Source organism: Saccopteryx bilineata, chromosome 4, assembly GCF_036850765.1.
Source record: "Saccopteryx bilineata isolate mSacBil1 chromosome 4, mSacBil1_pri_phased_curated, whole genome shotgun sequence".
Lineage (NCBI taxonomy): Eukaryota > Metazoa > Chordata > Mammalia > Chiroptera > Emballonuridae > Saccopteryx > Saccopteryx bilineata.
The window spans coordinates 295,297,625-295,313,417 of record NC_089493.1 but is presented as its reverse complement, the minus strand read 5'-3'; positions in this window follow the sequence as shown (position 1 = coordinate 295,313,417).

The window sequence follows — 15,793 nt, the reverse complement described above, 5'->3', positions numbered from 1 at the left end:
CTACCATATCTTCTTTGAATGCTGAGCATGACCAGTATTTTTTAAAAAAGAAATGTCAGTAAGCTTTGCAGTTACTGTGAACTATTGTCTCTTGGAGGAAATTTTTTTTGTTTGTTTGTTTAAGAATTGATATGATTAAACTGAGTTAATATATGCAAACTCTCTTGTTTCTTTGTCTACTTTTAAAAAAAATAAATAAACTCTGGTACAAAGGTTGCAGGCTGGAGAGCAGAGCTGTAGGCTGATGTGGCCAGACAGTGAGCTTCGTTTCATGTGTGCAAAAAATTGTATTTAATTGAAATCATTGTCAACATTCTAAAAAGTGAGATATTTTATTTAAATTTCTGGGCTTAGTGATTCACTTGGAGAAACTCAGAAGACTGGCAGTCCTGGGCCTTGGTGCCCCGTGTGGAAATCGTTTGGCAGAACTGAATCATGTCTGCCTCCTTCTCGTTTTACTGCAGTCTCTACCCTGCCCTATTGTCTCCCCTTTGTATCCACTTACGGGACTGCTGTAGCCATCTGAGGCTGAGACATTTGCGAGTCCCAAGCTTCGTCACCTCGGTGTTTTCCTGTGCCCACAGTCGGAGCGCCTACCCAGTCACCCAATCAGTGTGGCTTGCGTGAATGCAATCCTCAAGCACAAAGTGGGTCACAAAAATCTCATTCCAGCCACCACCGAAGTCGACAAGGAGGCTGGTGTCAGTGCAGACACCGCTTCTCTGTGGTCTAGGAGGATGCCATTGTCTGTAAAAAAAACCATTTGCCTTTGACTGTTTTCCCCTAATTTATCATCAGCAAAAAAAAAAAAAAAAAAAAAAAAAAAGCGGAGGGGGCGGGGTGGGGGGATATGTGTCCTTTTCTCCTTGTCCACGGAGGCTGGAAGGGGGAGGTACAAGGGAGAGCTCTTCCCCACGCTGCCGGCATGATAAGGAGCCCCCTCCCCCTGAGATCAGAGAAGTGCCTTACTGCATCACGGGGTCCAGCCTGCTGCCGTCTCTGAGTGAAGTCATGCTGATGTTTTCTGTCTGATAGATGTAGTCATCTAACCTCTGGCACGGGCCTTGGAGCTGCCCAGGCCAGAGGGTGGCAGAAAAGAACAAACCTGGCCCCCCGGGGTGTTCTGACTCCAGGGTGAGTTCAGCTCCTCGGAAGACGCCGGTGGGTGGAGCAGCAGCGAGACCGTGGAGCGCTGTTGATCCTCCGGCGGAGTGTTAGACGCTCTGCCCAGTAGCGCCGAGTCAAGCCGCCGTACAGGGGAAAACGGGGTGATCGACACCGCACCCTTAGAAAACACGAAGGCACGGACTTCTATCGCTGTTGGATGACATGTCCCATTTAAGACGTTTTATATAGGAAGAGGTTGCTCTGTGACTTCGGGTTCCTCCCCGTGCCGTGCCAACCGTCGAATTTCCTCCCTTTGCTGGAGGTAGACCTGCCTTTCAGTTCGTAGATACTGAGCACCTGCTCTGAGCCGGGCAGAGCTCTGGGTTCTGGAGAGACAGACCGCGGGAGAGCACAGGACTTTCCACGTTCGCGGGGGCAGGAAGACGGCAGGGTTCCCAGCCTCTCGTCAGTGCTCCTGCGGTTCCGTCCCACAAAAGTTCTGCACGGTCCTCTGGTTGGCTCATCCGGGTCACGTGTACATCTCTGAACCAAGCGAGGTGTCTGGGACAGAGAGGGGAGGTGGGTGAGGGGCTTTGACCGGCCAGCCCTGAGTTCTATTAGATATCCGTTACCATGTAACAAATTACTCCAAAATTTTGAAACGACTATTTATGACCTCTGAATGTCTGTGGGCGGGAAACGGGTTTGTGGTCAAGCTATGGGCCTTGGTTGCCGTCACAAATGAAAGGTGAACGGGGAGGGCGAGGGGAACTTCCTTTGAAGCTTACTTACGTGGTCTTTGACAGCCTCAGTTCCTCGACTGGTAGGCGTCTCGGCCGGGTGCCTCTGGCCGCGGCCACTGGCTCGCCGGGATGACCGCTTTAAGCGAGAACACCTAATCCGGAAGCCACTCGTGTCAGAAGTAACCCAGTCTCAGAAGGGGCACCCCATCATATTGCCGGTTTCTGTTCATTAGAGAGAAGTCAAGAAGTCCAACCCACACCGGAGGGGAGGGGATTCCACAAGACAAGAATTCCCAGAGCAGGGGCCCCTGGGTGTGTCCCCTTAGGGACCGCCTTCTGCATCCATCCTGAGGGGCACCTCTCCAGTGCCGCCTGGACCGCGGGAGTGGACAGTGGGCAAGGGGCAGCTCTGAATAAAAAGGGGAGGCTGTTCTTGGAAAGAGGGGCACACCACAAGGGTGGGCTCCCCACAGGTGGGCATGTGGGACCGCCCCAGAGATACCTTAGGCAAACAGACCCATGTGAGAATCAGTTCAAGCCCCGACTCCCTTCGCCTTGTGCTTGGTCCACAGAGGTGCCTGCTGCTTTACTGCCAAGCTCACCACCAAACGCCAGGGGCCTCCATTTGAACTTCTGATGGGTGACAGTCCTTTTCCTTCATGGACTCCAAGTCCAGCAGGAGGATGCGTTGGTGAAAGCATAGCCAGTCACCTAATACTGAGTGACACCCCCCACCCCACCCCCAGCACTTTTTTTTTTTTTTTTTTTGTATTTTCCTAAAGCTGGAAACGGAGAGACAGTCAGACAGACTCCCGCATGCACCCGACCGGGATCCACCCGGCACGCCCACCAGGGGCGATGCTCTGCCCACCAGGGGATGATGCTCTGCCCCTCTGGGGCGTCGCTCTGCTGCGACCAGAGCCACTCCAGCGCCTGGGGCAGAGGCCAAGTAGCCATCCTCAGCACCCGGGCCATCTCTGCTCCAATGGAGCCTCGGCTGCAGGAAGGGAAGAGAGAGACAGAGAGGAAGGAGGGGGTGGGGGTGGAGAAGCAAATGGGCGCTTCTCCTATGTGCCCTGGCCGGGAATCGAACCCAGGTCCCCCGCACGCCAGGCCGACACTCTACCGCTGAGCCAACTGGCCAGGGCCCTCAGTGTCTTTTAAAAGGAACCATTTCTTTTCAGTGGTTGGTTTTTCTGGTCTGGCCATGCCATCTCACCTCCGGTGGACTCACTGTGCTTCCTCAGTCTGCAGGAAGGTCAGCTGGTGACTAGGTGGGCTAGGACTGGCCATCTCACCCCCGGTGGACTCGCTGTACATCCTCAGTCCGCGGGAAGGTCAGCTGGTGACCTAGGTGGGCTAGGACAGTCTCGTTCACATGAGTTGTGTTTGACATACTGGCTGGTCTAAGGGAAGCTCAGTTGGGGGGACTGGTTTTTGCCCCTGAAATGCTCTTGTACGTCCCCAGCTAGAACACAGACCTCTTCGTGTGGTGGCTTTAAGGACCCCAAAGAGCAGTCGTGGGAAGCGAACCCCAGCGCACGAGCACTTTTCAAGCCTCTGCTTGTCCTGTGTGCCGTTCTCTCCTCAGCCAAGTTCGGGGGGTGGGGAGACAGCGCCCACCTGTGGGTGGGGGGCACTGTAGAAACACATTGCCAAGGACGATGGGCACAGGCCTAGGAAAATGCGTGGCCCATTTTGCATCTATGGCACAGCCTACCGACGGAAAGGTGCATGAGCTTAGAGGGCAGCCAAGAAATAGGACAGGTGGTAAAGAAACTGCCAGGGACGTCCTGGGCATCCCCACGCTCAGGCCACAGGAGTCACGGGATTCAGTCCTCCTGACTGGACCCTTCGATCTCAGCCTACAGAGAGCCGGTGCCAGAGGTCAGGCTCACCAGCTGGAGAACCAGAGCCAACCCGAGAGCCGATGGTGTCGGCCCTTTCACACCAGGGTGGACAAGACCCTTGACTTGGCAGGGGGTGTGCCTGCCACGGTTCTTTTCCTGACCTCACGGTGCTGAGATGCTGGACACATCAGGGAGGGCCGCAGAGCAAGAGAAACGGTGACCCACACCTAATAGCCAAAAGCCCACTCTCCCGGGCTCCGACTCTTGGCTGGTTTGGGGGTTACATTGCATTGGCCAGCACAGGACTGTGCCCCCCATTGCTTCCTGGACCAGCCACGCTGGCTCCCAGAGGGAGCTCTCATCTCCCCCAAACGGGAGAGATGTAAACAGTAGAGTGCTGGCCCCACGAGTGAACCACACTCCCTCCTCTATGGGTTTTGTCTCATAAACTGTTGAGTTAAGTGGTCTGTCCAAACGAGGCCAGGGGTCAAGGTTACGATTGCAGTGGTATTTGGACAGGAGATGCAAGAACATTCGCTTCTCTTTCCAACCGGCCACTCTTCCTCACGAGGTCCACGAGGTCCACGAGGGATGTGCACGCACAGAGGACCGAGCCCGGCGATGGAAGAGCTCATTACCAGTTGAAGATTTGACTTGATATCCCGAAGTGGGGGGTGGAGGAGTGTGGATTGGAGAATTCCCTAGATATCGTGTGGGTTGGATTACCTATTGATCTCTGTTAACAAATTACCCCCCAACCAAGTTACAGTTATTAGCTCGTGGTTTCTTTGGGTGGGGGATCCGGGCACAGTTTAGCCGGGTCCTCTGCTTTCAGGGTCCCTCGTCAGCTGCAGTCGATGTGTTGACTGAGGCTGTGGTCTCACCTGAAGGAGCATTCGGTGTGTCAGCCACTTCTCAGCTTGCTCACGTGGTTGCTGGCAGGGTTCGGTTTCCCTGTGGGCCGTCCCACGGAGAGCGTGCGCTCCTCCCCAGCTCCTGGCCGGAGTCTGTCCTCAGTTCCGCGCGAGGTGGGCCTTCCCAATGCGGCCGCTCACGTCATCGCAGTGTCCAAACTTTGAGAGGGCAGAAGAGTGAGACTACCAGTCAATGGAAGTTTCGTTCTTTGGAAAATGAAACACGGGAGAGACGTTGTATCATTTCCACTGCACTCGGCTTACTTCAAGCAAGTCACTAGATCCAGCCCCCACTTAGGAAGAAGGGGTTACACAAGGACATAAGTGGGCAAGGCAGAGACTATGGGGAGCCATGTCAGAAGCAGCCACCCCCTGGGTGTCAGGAGCCATCACCTGGGGGAGGGCACGAGAGAGAAGGGAAGCCTTAGCCCTGTGCCCAGTGAAGGTGCCCAACCTCGGTTCACCAGATCAGGTGACGTGAAGGTGGGAGTGGACACTACTATTATTATTATTTTATTTATTTATTTATTTTTTTACAGAGACAGAGTCAGAGAGAGGGATAGATAGGGACAGACAGACAGGAACAAAGAGAGATGAGAAGCATCAATCATCAGTTTTTCGTTTCGACACCTTAGTTGTTCATTGATTGCTTTCTCATATGTGCCTTGACCGTGGGCCTTCAGCAGACCGAGTGACCCCTTGCTTGAGCCAGCGACCTTGGGTCCAAGCTGGAGAGCTTTGCTCAAACCAGATGAGCCTGCGCTCAAGCTGGTGACCTCGGGGTCTCGAACCTGGGTCCTCCGCATCCCAGTCCGACGCTCTATCCACTGCACCACCGCCTGGTCAGGCTGGACACTACTATTAATCCTTCTCTGACCCAGAGCTCCTGAGCTGCTGTGGGTGGTCAGACTGATGCCATTCAGCTGAAGGGAAGTGACTTTTACCTGGATCCAAAGATTCAGGCACCTCATGAACAGAACATAAATCGTCCCTTATTAAACCCGTGAGATTGAAGGGCTCCTGGTCTCACAACAGAGGAGTTTCCTTGAGCCCCGGAAACAGCCTTGGTTCTTGGACCCGTGGCCACATTAGCTGAGGACTCCCTGACACTCCTTGACCCCAAGGTCATCCTCAGGGAAGTCTACTCGTTCCACGTGGACAGAGCCCAGGGGAGGGCTGTATCACAGGGGAAGTAGGTGAGAAGGGGGGGATATTTAACAGTCGTTAAGGAAGGGGGAGTGCGGAAGAGAAGAGCATGCAGGAAGTGCCTCCAGACCCATGCTCTGTCATCTCCCCGCTCAAACCTGGGCTCACGGGTGATTTTCTTGTTGTTGTGTTAGAAAGGCTGGACTGTGTCAGGCAGCCCATGACTGCAGAGGGGCAACTGTTAGACCTGAACAAGAACGAATGTATCGGCCCTCAGCGGTAGAGGGTCAGTGGGGCATGTAGAAGTCCTGAGTGTGATTCCTGGTCAGGACACACAGGGGAAGCAACCATCTGCTTCTCCGCCCCTCCCCCCATTTTTATCACTCTCTCTGCCCCCCCTCCTGCAGCCATAGCTCGAATGGTTCCTGTGAGTTGGCCCCGGGTGCTGAGGATGGCTCCATGGCCTCACCTCAGGCACTAGAATAGCTTGGTTGCTGAACAACAGAGCAGTGGCCCCAGATGGGCAGAGCATCGCCCCCTAGTGGGCTTGCTGGGTGGATCCTGGTCAGAGCGCATGCAGGAGTCTGTCTGCCTGCCTCCCTGCCTCTCACCCTCACACTTAATAAAAAGATGAAATAAATAAAAATAGTATTAAAAAAAGAATTAATATATTCCATTTATTCATTCATTCATTCATTCAATAGATCTCTCTCTAGGACCAGGGACTGTTCCCGATGAGGAACATAGCGTGGGCGCGTTCCCACGCAGCTGATGCTCTGCAGGGAGCCATATGAAGCACGGGGGATGGCGTGACTGCGGACGCCAGCCGCGCGGGAAGGGCAGAGGGCGGGGCGGTGGGCAGGGCAGACGCCAGCAGGTGCCGACGGCGCACTGTCAGACGTGTACCCCGAGTGCTCGAGGAAGGCCCCACCCCTGGAGATGGCGAGAGTGTGAACTCAGTGACAAGGAGCCAGAGTAAAGCATTCCAGACAGAGGGTGTCCGTCAAGGGCCCGCAGGGGATCCGCCCATGTCACCGGAGTACGGTGAGCCCTGGGCACAGCGGTGAGCTGGAGGCCGGAGAGGAAGGCGCAGGCCAGGTTGTAGGCACTTGTAGACCTTGGTGAGAAGTTTGACTCTGGCCTCGGCTGGGTGGCTCAGTGGATAAAGCGTCAGGGGTCGACCCTCCCCCGCCCCTGTCGTGAGTGCACAACTGAATGGGACAAATAAGAGAAACAACCACTAGGTGCTTCTCTCTCTCATCAATGGAAAAAAAAAAAGTTTTTTTAAATAAAATGAAAAAATAAAGAAGTCTGACTCGGTTCTATATTCCGTGAGAGCCCGCCGGACACTGGACTCATGTCCTATTGCTGCTGCCGCAGGTGGACGCAGATGGTCTGCCTTCAAACAGCACACGTTTGTTCTCTAATAGTTCTGGGGGCCGGAAGTCCGAGACCAGCTTCCTCGGACCGGAGTCGAGGACTCCGCGGAGCCGGCTCCCCCGGAGGCTGGCGGGGAGGACCCGTGTCCCTGGCCTGCCCACCCGCAGGCCTTGGCTCAGGGCCTGCCCACCCCTCAGCTTCAAAGCGCATCCCTGTCACCTCTGCCTTGTGCCGTCACATCTCTTCCGTCGATGGCCCTCCTGCCTCCCTGGTGGAGAATCCAGGAAAGTCTCCCTAGAGCTCACGGTATCGGCTGAGTCCCTCTCGCCACGCGAGCTAACGTAGTCAGAGGTTTCGGTGACCGGGATGTGGACGTCCACCAGGAGAGCCTTTCGTCTGTCTCTGTAGAGACGCGAAGCATTAAGGACCGAGATGGTCTGACTGACCTTAGAGAACATGGTTTGTAAGGGAAAGGGGAAGAGCCGGAAGGTCATCGGAGGCCATTGTAACAGTGCCTCCGGGGTGGGGGTGGGGCAAGAAGCAGGGGTGCAATTGGCCTTGACCACCCCCATCTTCATAGAGAGAAGAAGGGAGATGCAGAGAAGGAAGGGAGACTGATGTGAAAAAAACCACAGCCCAACTGGTGCCCTTCAGCCACCCCAGCACCAGTCTCCTTAGAGACCCCCTGGGCACCCCCCAGGACCGTGTGCCTTTTCTAAAGGGAAGAGGCCTGGACTGGAAGCTACCAGAGGCGGAATGGGATGAGGACGTCGGCCATGGGAAGGAGAGCTTGGTGGAGCCTGTGAAAGAATGGCCACCCAGATAGCCTGGAATTGGTAAAAAAAAAAAAAAAATAGATAGATAGATAAATAAATAAATAAATTGCCTCATTTGCAAGATTGAAAAGGCTCTTTGCAGATCACATTAAACTGAGGATCCTGAGATGAGGAGAGGACCCTGAATTGGCAGGGCGGGCCCTAAATGCCATCACCAGTATCCTTATCAGAAAGGCAACACAGCCACGGAGGAGAAGGTGGTGTGAGGACGGAGGCAAGAGGGATGCGGCCACAAGCCAAGGAATGCAGACAGCTGCCAGGAGCCAGGGGAGAAGGAAGGAACAGATTCCCCCTCAGAGCCTCCAGGGGGGTCCTGGCCCTGCCGGCAGCTCAATAGCTGGACTGCTGGTGTTCAGAACTGAGGGGATACAATACATTTCCGTTGTTTAAGCCATCCAGCCGGTGGTCATTTGTTAGAACATCCCCAAGAAGATGATACCCACGGTGTGGGGCAGCAGCTCGTAGCCTCAAGTCGGAACCAGTTATGGGTAAGTTGACCCAAGTGTAATAATTCTGGAAACAAGACCTCCATGGTGGGGGGTGCAACCAGGCAAGTGCAGCCAGCGATGAAGTCTCTCTTCTCTCCCAACCGTCCCAGGAAGCCAGATGAGAAGACACTCAGAAGGCCACCGTGACAGCCAGGGACTCAGAGGCCGCTGAGCCCCTCACCTCGTGGTCTCGTCCCCACCAGCCGGGAGTAGGAGCCAGGATCCTGAGCCAGGACCCCCCTCTGTGGGTGCAGCCCTCCTGTGGGGCCCCTGAAGACAGCCAACGGCTCTGTATGGTTTGGGGCAGAGGGACAGACAACCTCCCCGTCACAGTGACACCCGCCCAGGGTTGGCTCCAACTGCTGTGTGTCTCACGCCGCAGAGAGCAGCAGAACGCTACAGAGAAGGGACAGAACTCACGGGCATCTGTTCCTCTCCTGTCTTCCGTGAGTTTATTTTCAAATGTTCAGCATCTGAGAGCAGCTGTCAGCCTTCTCTCTCCAAAGCTACCGTTCGGGTACAGACGTGCTCTGAGAAGATCCAGAGACTGGCTGTTCGATGAGTGAGTCCTCGGGACTTGGAATAAAAGGCGAGTTGCATTTTGGAAACAACATCTTCAAATATTATCATCAAACTTCGTTGGCAAAAAAAAAAAAGGGGGACAATGAGATGTCTTGTTTCTGTAACACAGACTTCAGGAAAGAAGCTTGACAGAATCCTGCTGGACGGGCCGAGCAGAAAACGGAGGAATGTCTCCTCAACCAATAATACTAATGAGCAGGCTCTGAGGCGGAGGCCCACGGGGACTTCCTGGCCATGGTGAGATGTTTGTATGTATCGGGAAAGGGACACACACGTTTAAAGAGAAATAGATAAATAAGACACATAACACCAGCCTAGGGGTATGTCACCTTGCATTCCTTCTCAGCGTGGTTTTCGTTTTTGTTTTTGTTGTATTTTTTACAAAGTTAGAAGCAGGGAGGCAGTCAGACTCCCACATGTGCCCGACCGGGATCCACCCGGCACGCCCACCAGGGGGCGATGCTCTGCCCAGCTGGGGCGTCGCTCTGTTGCATCCAAAGCCATTCTAGCGCCTGAGGCAGAGGCTACAGAGCCACCCTCAGCGCCCGGGCCAACTTTGCTCCAATGGAGCCTCGGCTGCGGGAGGGGAAGAGAGAGACAGAGAGGAAGGAGAGGGGGAGGGGTGGAGAAGCAGATGGGCGCTTCTCCTGTGTGCCCTGGCCGGGAATCGAACCTGGGACTTTCACATGCCAGGCTGACGCGTGTTTTTTGGAGAGTGAGTACAGCCATCCAGGGAGGGCGGAGTCTGTGGCTGCACAGGGTGAGCAGAAGGGGCTAGCTTCTGGGGGTGCGTTTGCCCTCCATGCCCTGCAACTCAGGGGCTGAGGTGGGAGGCACTAAAGTGGGACAGAAACTCTCACTCCAAGTTCAGTGTCTTCAACAGGGAGCTTATCATCTGAGTGGGCCTGTCGTTGGGTATCAGAGGTGAGTCTGACGACGTCGCGGGCAATGGGCGCATTAGACACCCAGTTACTTACGTCGTGACCCTGGGCATCCATGGCTAAGTGCCCCCTCCGTGGCCAACATGACCGTGAGAACCAGGTATCGACACCCCGGGACATGTTCGCATCTCAGTGACACAACCCTGGAAAACCGTATGCAGGTTAGCACGCGGGGTTCCTGGAGAGTACGGCAGAGAGTGTGGCACAGTGGTGAGAACCCAGGCTCGGGACCCCGGGGTCCAGCTCTTGGCTCTGCCACGTGTCAGCTGCACACCCGTGGAAAGTCACTTAGCCGTGCCTTCCCATCCTTACGATGGGAGGGGACGATTATGACCCTATTCCCTGAGGACTGTGGTGGAGATGGCATGAGACAGTGTCTGAAATACAGAATGTTTCGTGCGTGTGTTGGCTACTGTTTCCGCTGTGGGCGGAGCCGGGCAGGTAAGGTGAACGCACCAGGCGTTCTGGGGGCGAAAACACGGAGTGCTGTGAGGCCAGAGCTCCGGACCCGGTGACCCCTTTCCCAAGGGAGCCGCCACCACGGCATCCACTCCGGGAGACAGCCTGCAGGAAGGCTGCCCAGCGATGCCTGTTCGTCCCTTCCGCAAGAGAGGCTGGAAACCTAGACTTTTCTATGAAATGTCCTGATTTTAAGTATGAGCCACGAATTGTAAGTTTTTGAAACTCTAGGCTGTGCAGATAAAATAGGCCCGTTTGAGAGATACATTACTCAGGCGACCAGCTTGAATGCTCTAATAATGGACGAGACCCGTGGGCAGACGTCTCCGGCTCTCTCATTAGAATTCCAAGGGTATTTGGGGAGGGGCTTTCTATTTTTAGAATTTAGGAACTGGACACAACTCTTGACAGTATATTAATTTAGTGGTTACAATGTGTCCAGCCCTCTGCTAGGACTTTGCGACAGTAACTCACTGTAACCCTCACAAGGCGGGCACTTCCTTGGCACCGTGGAGGACAGGGAAGCTCAGAGGTTAGGTAACTTGCCCAAGACAGAACAGCATGTGTTAAGAGCCAGATGCTCACGTACCCTGCCCTTAAAAATTATTTTTAATGAATCCCATAAATTCTTTTTTGAAACCCACACAAAATGTGGGCATGGCCACAGAGCTGTCGCCTAACCGTGCATTTTCAAGGCTGTAGGTCGCTGAGCGGTGCTGAAATGAGCAGAACCACGAGAGGGTGCGGGCAAACAGAGCCCAGCGAAGCCTGGTCCCCCCCTCCCCCCGCCCCACGTCGGCCCCGCGGCCGCTGGGACACACCTGTAGTCGACGTGCAGTAAAGACATAGATGGGGGCGAGCCCTGGCAGACCCTTCCCCTGAGCCAGTCACCATTCTAAACACTCTGCAAATATTAATCTACTCGATCCCACTGGGGCAGGTGATAGTCTGTCACCTCATGTCGTGTGGAAACTGAGTCACAGAAAGATGGAGCCGTTGGCTCAAATCTACAGAGGTATGACCCCAGGAAGGGTGTTAGCCCAGACAGTCCAGTTTCCAAGCCTAAGTTCCTAACGACGGCACTCCACTCATAACGCTGATTGAGAATGTCAGTTACCTGTGGTGATATCCGCCCTCAAAATGTTCAGGGCAAGAAAGACCACACAGCAAGGGGGGAGATTTCAAACTGAGCTGCAGACAGAACTACACGCTCTGGGGGAAATGTAGCCTGCTCGATCAATAATGAGCTTCTGTGGAGTGAAGAATCGGTTTCCATCCCTGTCAAGTTCATGCTGGCCTCATCTAAGCGGCAGGAGCCGGGTGTTACTATTAAACCCATTTTGCAGATGGGAAAACTGAGTTCCAGAGATGCCAAGTAACTTGACCAAGGTCACACAGCTGGTACATGACCAAGTGAAGGCTTGAATGCAGATCTGTGGGCCCCTACAGCCTGCGTGTTTAAGACCCACATTAAAATGTTCAGGAGTTGGTTTCTTCCAAAACGGCTTCAGCGAAGAGAGGTCAAATAAATGGGAACAGGGACTGATGGCTAATCGGCCTTGAAGTAACTCTCGGGGGGTTGCAAAGAGAAGTCCCCACGCCTGGGCAGTGCCTCAAGGGTCAAGGTGGAGGATGGATCCTCTCTGACACTCCACAGGCCCCCTGCCCTCAGACACCAAGCTCCCCGAAACATGAGGACCATGTACCCTCTCCTCCTCCCTCTGGATAAACCTGAGGGGCACCCTTCTGCCGTTCCCTTTGGGAACCCAACCCCCGTTTGGGTATGAAATGTGTCGGTTGGACTCCCTTAAGTATGCAAGTAGCAAAACCCACTTCGTACTGGAGTGATTTACAGAAGATAAAAACACACGATCATTTATTTGCTTCAGGAACTGAAAAGGTCTTGGGTTGTTTGGCTTCAGGTACAAGTGGATTCAGAGACTCATACGATACAGAAAGCTGTCCCTCTCTACCTTCACCCGGTTTTCTCCGTGGCTTCGTCTTCTTGGTGGCCTCAGGAGCGCCAGCCACTGTCCCCAGAGCTCAGTCATACCCGCAGAAAGGAATGTTTAGTTCCAATAAAAGTGGTGGAACTAAGTTTGACTGGCTTGGCTTAACTAACTATCCATCTCTAACTTAATTGTCTGAGCCACGGAGCTAGAGGTCAGATTTACCGGGCCAGGTCATCTGGTCATCCCTGGGGTAGTGTGGAGGTGAGAGACAGTCCCCTTGAGTTACAGGGTGATTGGGGGTTTCCTGGAAGAAAATAGTGGTGTAATTGTAAAAAGAAGGAAAAAATGGGTTCTGGGAGACAATAACAACAGGTGTCTCTACAAATCCAGACTGTAGTCACCTTCCTCTGGATGCGAAGATCGTAGGGGCAGATCTGTCTAGACCCTAAAGTGTTTCCCTACTCACTCTTTTTTTTTTGTATTTTTTCTGAAGCTGGAAATGAGGAGGCAGTCAGACAGATTCCCGCATGCGCCTGGCCGGGATCCACCCATCACGCCCACCAGAGGGCGATGCTCTGCCCATCTGGGGCATTGCTCTGTTGCAACCAGAGCCACTCTAGCACCTGAGGCAGAGGCCATGAAGCCGTCCTCAGCACCTGGGCCAACTTTGCTCCAATGGAGCCTTAGCTGAGGGAGGGGAAGAGAGAGACAGAGAGGAAGGAGAGGGGGAGGGGTGAAGAAGCAGATGGGTGCTTCTATATACTATGTGCCCTGGCCGGGAATCGAACCCGGGACTTCCACACTCCAGGCCCAACGCTCTACTGCTGAGCCAACCGGCCAGGGCCTCCTATTCACTCTTAATGAAAAAATCTCAAGAGCTCTGAAGCCAGTGAGACAGGTAATAAACTTGTCTGCTAGCCTAGGTGATGGACATTTTCCGTCTGGAAAGGGCACACCCATATTCTCTGAGATACTTACACCCAGCCCCCACTTCTCAGTGACGGTGGCTCAGGCGGAGCTGAGGGTGCTCAGGTGGCTCAGGGTTTCAAGTGTGTGTTGTCCCCTAACATCTAGTCATGTGACTGCCTCTAAGATGACTAGTGACTTGATTCTCACCAGAGTCATCATGTCCTTGGCATTAAACACACAAACAAACAAACACAGCTATGGCCTGGCCAGGTAGCTCACTTGGTTGGAACACGGTCTGATATGCAGATTGTCAGGTCGACCCCGGTCACGGCACGCACAGAAACAGATCAGGATTTTTGTCTTTCTCTTTCTCCTTTCTTCTGTCTCTAAAATCAATCAATAAATTAAAAAAAAACAAAAAAACAAACTACTGGGAAAGAAAAGCTCTGTCTTTTCGACCGGGATTGGTGAGAGGACAGGTATTCAGCTACGAGATGCTAAAAGCCATCTTGTCACCGCAAGGACAGAGCTGGTCTGAAAATGTCGGGAACCAGAGTTGAGAGATGGATTTCTAGCCCCTGGACCCAGGCATAGCGTACTGGAGCCATTCAATCCCTTCTTTCTCTCTTCCTTCCTTCCTTCCTTCCTTCCTTCCTTCCTTCCTTCCTTCCTTCCTCCCTCCCTCCCTCCCTCCCTTCTTTTCTTCCTTCCTTCCTTCCTTCCTACCTCCTTCTCTTTCTCCCTCTCCCCTCCCTCTCTTCCTCCTTTTCTGCCTCCCTTTCTCCCTCCCTTTCTCCCTTCCTTCCTTCCTTCCTTCTTTCCTCCCTCTCTCTCTTCCTCCCTCCCTCACTCCTGCCCTCCCTCCCGCCCTCCCTCACTCCCTTCCTCCCTCCCTCCCTCCCTCCCTCCCTCCCTCCCTCCCTCCCTCCCTTCCTTCCTTTAAAGTGGATTTTCTGTCACTTCCAACTGAGAGCCACCCAACTGCTCCTGCTTGGGGGCAAACACCAGCCCTGCCACTTTCAGAGGCACGCCGTTCTGGGTAGATTGGCTGACCCCCAATCCTTAGTTGACATCTCCAGGGAGCGGAGGTGTCTCCCTGGCCAGGTTCCAACACGGCACTTGAGCTCGTGGTTCGGGGAACACCACGTGTGCGCCCCGTGTAAGTTCCACGGGCATTAGGAGAGCAGGAAGAGCCGGAGTCAGCGGGATAAACACCAGACTCGGAGGTCTGTCGGAGCCAAGGAAATAGTTGATGTTGAGGAGCTGGCTGGTCACCGATAGCGGGGAGCCCCGGGGGAAACTCGAGAGTGAGAGGCCGCTTCCGGAAGCATGCCACGTGTCTAACGCTTGAAATCTCTGTGGGCAGTAAACGACATAAGGACAAACGGCTGCTGGTTCGAAAACCCCTGAGGAGCAACTGAAACGTGAGCTGTTCGGGTGATGGGACCACGGCTGTGAGGCAGGAGGTGCAGCTGCCCGATTCCGGGTGTGCCCACGAACCGGGCTCCGGGGACAGGAAGCGCAGTGACACCCCCCCCTGACCCCCTGCCCCTCCCGAAACGAGAGAATCAAAGGCACCCCACCGTTTTTCAAAACTGCACACGACCACTCTTTATTTTTAACCGTCCCCTCCCCAAGCCTGTGCCTTCAGGCAGCTTTTCTGGGGAGAAAGTGTCCACGCCCACTCGGCCAGATCCGAGTCCCTGGCCGCCTGCCGGCTGCAGTGGGCCGTTGCCATGCCCACCCACCCCAGCAGCCGGGGAGCCAGCCGTCAGGGGGGGCGCACAGGAGAGCCTGCACGGACCCACGAGGAGAGCGGAGAACTCAGGTCCTGGTGGTGAGTCGGGCGAGGGCAAGGTGTCCGCCACGCGCCACGCTCACCCGTGAAGGGGGCATCTCTCACGTCCAGCCCGGTCGGAGCGTCTGTAACAGCTGCGGGCGTGGGCAGGATGTCGGGGCCCAGAGTAGTCAGCACCCCAGGGTGGCTGCTCCCCGGGGGTGATATCTCACTCGCCACGGGTGATACTTTTACCACAGAGAAGGGACCCAGAGAGGTTAGCAAACTCACCCAGAGTCACGGGGTTTGAGTAGCTGGCAGTCTGAGCCTCCGTGGCTCGAAAGCCAGTGCCCCAACTTAATCACCGTCCTACCTGGCAGGAGAGAGGGGCCCCGATGAGCAGACATACACGCTCTGAGCCATGGGACAGTGGCGTGCACTTTCGCTGATCATCCCAGACAGCGGCCTTCTCTCAGTAGGACTCGTTGGGTGGTCTCACGATGCCCACACACACTTTGACGCCTGGCCCATCAAGTCGGAGAACCGAATTCACCAGCTTCTAACGCACAGGTTGTGGCGGAAGGAATGCCTTCTGGATTTCCAGAGCTGGGTTAGGACAACCTATCGGGCTTCCCCCTGGAGCCATGTCCTGAGACACAGCCAACTCTTGGGGTCCAGCTGCCATGCCGTGAGGAAGCCCAGGCCACAC